Raw genomic sequence first — 4,425 nt, 5'->3', positions numbered from 1 at the left:
AAATATCATAGGCAAGTGCAATATAATTAAATCATTAAATAAACAGTATTATTAGTCAAAATAACTCACCAGTATTTACAATGAATCTTTAACTTATAATAAATTTTAAAATATCTGCACAAATTTATACCATATTAAAAGCACGAAAGGTCTTAGAAATGTTGATTGAACTTTTTACCCTTCATTAAAAGATTTTACAATAGACAAAATTATCATTTACTATTTTTCTCAAATTATTAATTATTATTTTAATTAAATAATGAGTAAACCAATTTGAAATTGGTTTCACGTCTAAGTCCATATGGACTACGCAACAGTTCTCATAAAAGGAATTGAATTCTATTCTTTGCGCGAAGGGCCTTAGAAATGTTGATTGAACTTTTCACCCTTCATTAAAAGACTTTACAATAGACAAAATTGTCATTTACTATTTTTCTAAAATTATTAATTATTATTTTAATTAAATAATGAGTAAACCAATTTGAAATTGGTTTCACGTCTAAGTCCATATGGACTACGCAACAGTTCTCATAAAAGGAATTGAATTCTATTCTTTGCGCGAAGGGCCTTAGAAATGTTGATTGAACTTTTCACCCTTCATTAAAAGACTTTACAATAGACAAAATTGTCATTTACTATTTTTCTAAAATTATTAATTATTATTTTAATTAAATAATGAGTAAACCAATTTGAAATTGGTTTCACGTCTAAGTCCATATGGACTATGTATACGGGCAAAATCGAGGACAAGGGTATCCTCGGTTACCCAACAAGAAACGTAAGGTTATGATGGTCGTTGCTGGATTGGACTAATCCAGTCGGGGTCAAGATCAAGTGTTGAATCGTTGCAAGGTCAAGCACGACTGACCCCGCACTACAAGAAAAGGCTCAATTTGTGGGGGTATTTCTTCGATTAGTGGCGGTTTTTTACTCCCACTAATTGAATTGTGGCGGTTTTAAAAAACGCTACAATTACCCTCGCCACGAGCATATTTGTGTCGGTTTCTTACAACCTCCACGACGACCGCCGCAAAATCAAATTTTAATTTGTGGCAGTTTTCAACATCAATATGTGGCAATTTAGAACCTCTACAATATGATCTCAATATTTTAAAATATTACACTAGCGTTGGTTTCAAACCGTCACAACATGATATTAATATCTATTACGATTTAATTTGTGCAAACTTTAAACCGCCACAAATTGATATTTTATCTTTTTAAAAAATTGAATTTGAATTACATCAAGCCTATATAATCTTATATACAAACAACTAACTAACTAACACATAATGTAAATAAAATTTCACCAACTAAATTCATAGTATAAGAAGTAACATGAATTTAAATTATATTCATGTCAAACTCAAGTAATACAAACTCGTATATTATAAGTTAATTGTTACAACTTTAAATCCAAAAAGAACAAAAATAGTTCTATATCAATAAAACATAAAAAAGCACTAAACATTTGCTCGGTGATTAGAGCTGTTGCACCCCATGATCTTCTTTCATCTTAGGATAAAGTAAGCTTACTCTCCGCATGACTAAGCTGAAATGATAAAGCAAAAGTATATGTAATTAGACAAATAAACATATCTTAGTACGAATAAACCAGTCACATGCATACATATAAAAGAGATTTTAAAATCCAATTCATCTCAAAAGTAAGTTCATATGAAGCTTTCATCTTGAAAAAGGTCTATTGGAACATGGATGTGAGGATAAAACTTTGATAAAGGTCAAACATGATATTGACCTTGAAGAATTTTGCAATCAGAAAGTAAAAAGTAGAAAGACAAAGTAAAAGAAGACTTAAACCACAAATATAATGTACTAAAAACATGATCTTCATCAATATCAGGTGGCTTAACTAGAAATTTTATAGATAATTAGAAATTAAAGTATGATTAAAAGCAATTATGGTTATTGAACTATCAAAAAGAATAAAAATCACAATAGGTAGTAAGTGTCAACTAACAAGTAATTGTAGATACATCATATATATCATAATAAAATTTTGGTTCCTATGTCTCTAACGTCCTCCAATGCATACTGATGCTAATAATAACAACAACATGAATTATTTCTACTCTAAGTAAGCATCGAAAATACAACCTAAGCCTATGTCGACCGACTACCAAAATCAGATCATGGTGTTTAGTGAATTGTAAATACATAAAAGTATTGTTACATTGGATCTCAAAAATCCAGTGTGAATCTAAAACCCGTACGACGGAGTATTACCTTCACATCCACAGAAGTATGATCCAATGTAACGTCTCTTTTAGACCTCCACTTTGTAAAACCTACAAAAGAAAAAGTAAATCAAAAGAGTTAATTGACCCACAAATTTCAACCAGAAAAAGATAAGAAAATGTAGGAGCAAAGGGAGAAAGGAGAAGGTAGGCCGCCAGTGAAAATGTAGGAGCAAAGAAAATGTGGGTTTCCAGTTTTTATTTTGTGGGAAGGAACTGCCGGTTGGGTTTTAAATTTTTGGGAAAGATTTGGTATTTGGGACTTTCAATTTTTGGGGGGAAAGTTTGGCTCCAAATGAAAAATAAAAGAAACTATAAAAAAAACTGATCGTATTGCCACTATTTTTTTATTTTTTTATGGTTATTAGTATTTAGTACTCCGTCCGTCCAAATTTATGTGATATAGTTTGACTAGGCACTGAATTTAAGAAAGAAAAAAACACTTTTGAAATTTATGGTCTAAAAGAAGTCGTAAATATTTGTGTGACTCTAAATCATTTCATTAAGGATAAAGGAGGAAGTTTTAAGTTAAATTATTTCTAAATATAGAAATGTATCGTTCTTTTGGGGACAAACTAAACGAAAAGTGTATCACATAAATTGGGACAGAGAAAGTAGTAGTACTTAATTAGTACTCTAATTATAATGTTGTCCTTGCAAAATTAATTACTCCTACTTTAATAAAAGCTTAAATAAAGATAAAATGCATATAGAAATAAATAGAATAAAGGGAGAAGGGTAAAAAATATCTGTGAACTTTTCGAAATTGATCAATTTTATACTTTGTAACGTTTTTTAATATTCAGATCTTCATTAAATTTCAAACGTCTTACTCTTAATGAAAATTCAAAACAAATGAGGTCTAAAGCAAATTCATTAATATTATTAATGTAGAAAAATAATTTTTTGAATAGTTATATAAGCAAAGGATATATGATTTCATGTCCAGAAATAATAATTCATACCTAATGCATAAGGAACCAGAAGAAAAATAAATTATATGTCTTTGTTTTTATTTGTGAAAATGGAAAGTCTTTATACTACTAGCGTTGTCTCATATGTGACACTTTTCTCTTCTCGGGATTCACATGACTAAAAATTGCATTAGTTAGTAATCGCAAATTTGTATCAGATTGCCATAATTTCTCAAAAAACTAAAATTTTATGTATTTGAGGATGTTATAAAAAACATACACAAAAAAAACCGTCACAACAAAAATAATTTTGGGGAGGTTGAAACAAACGCTACAAATTGAATTTATAGTGGGGTTTTTTACAACACCCTCAAATAAACCGCCACAAAAAGAAGTATTTTGTGGGGATTGACACAAACGCCACAAATTGAATGTATAGTGGGGGTTTGTTATGACCTCCATAAATAAACCGCCACAATTTAGTAATTTTTTTGTAGTGCCGGGTCACTGAGTTCGGACAGAACCAAATATCGAGGTAGGACGAGGAGGCGGTTAACAATGATAAATGAGGGCCGAGATATCCGCCTTCAATCGGATATTGCGGCACCAATTTCGCTTATCAGTAACTGAAGATTTTATATCTTATTTAGATTTGTACTAGGGTTAGGACTCCTCTACTATATAAAGAGGAGAACATTTTTTTCTTTGGCCAGTTCCACACACGCACAAACATACAGAGCAATACAATTTGATTCTAAGTGTTCATCCATCTTTCTAAGTGTTCTATCATTGTACATTACTTAACCACTGTAGCACGAGCTCGGATCCCAGGACCCGAGCCAACCGATCAGTCGCTTCCCAAGACCAATCACTGCTTTACTGTGGTTTGATAGTTTTTACTGGCATTTGCTTTATTATTTATCATTTAATAGTCATTCGTATTAAATCAAACCGCATATCCTTCGCACCGCGTACGAATTCAATTGTTATCCATTTTAAGGATAACCAGTTTGGCGCTCACCGTGGGGCTTAGGATAATAGTGGTGGTTGTTACGGTTCGCTTTTACGCGAGTTAAGGCATCAAAGTTACTACGAGTCTATTGGTGCTTTAATTAGATTTAGTATGTTTTAGAGTCGCCACCTAATTTATTTAAAGGAAAACTAGGAAAATCGATTAAAATATTTTTCAAGCAAGAGAGAAATCTTTTGGTATCAGAGTTCGAGGTAAGAGTTTCGGTGATCCCCTAGGGAAG

The 4,425-nt window shown here is 31.4% G+C and overlaps 1 long non-coding RNA gene across 1 annotated transcript; it reads right to left on the bottom strand.

Moving 5' to 3' along the window:
- Positions 1 to 1,327: 1,327 nt before the first annotated feature.
- On the bottom strand, positions 1,328 to 2,437 carry LOC132642428 (uncharacterized). Its single transcript, XR_009583153.1, has 2 exons — positions 2,248 to 2,437; positions 1,328 to 1,552 (listed from the first exon to the last, which is right to left on the bottom strand). It is a non-coding gene; the product is annotated as an uncharacterized LOC132642428 (long non-coding RNA).
- Between the last annotated feature and the right edge of the window lie 1,988 nt (positions 2,438 to 4,425).

The sequence above is a fragment of the Lycium barbarum genome, chromosome 5 (assembly GCF_019175385.1).
Source record: "Lycium barbarum isolate Lr01 chromosome 5, ASM1917538v2, whole genome shotgun sequence".
Classification (NCBI taxonomy): domain Eukaryota; kingdom Viridiplantae; phylum Streptophyta; class Magnoliopsida; order Solanales; family Solanaceae; genus Lycium; species Lycium barbarum.
The sequence above is the reverse complement of the archived record's forward strand: the minus strand, read 5'-3'. Positions and strand labels throughout refer to the sequence as shown.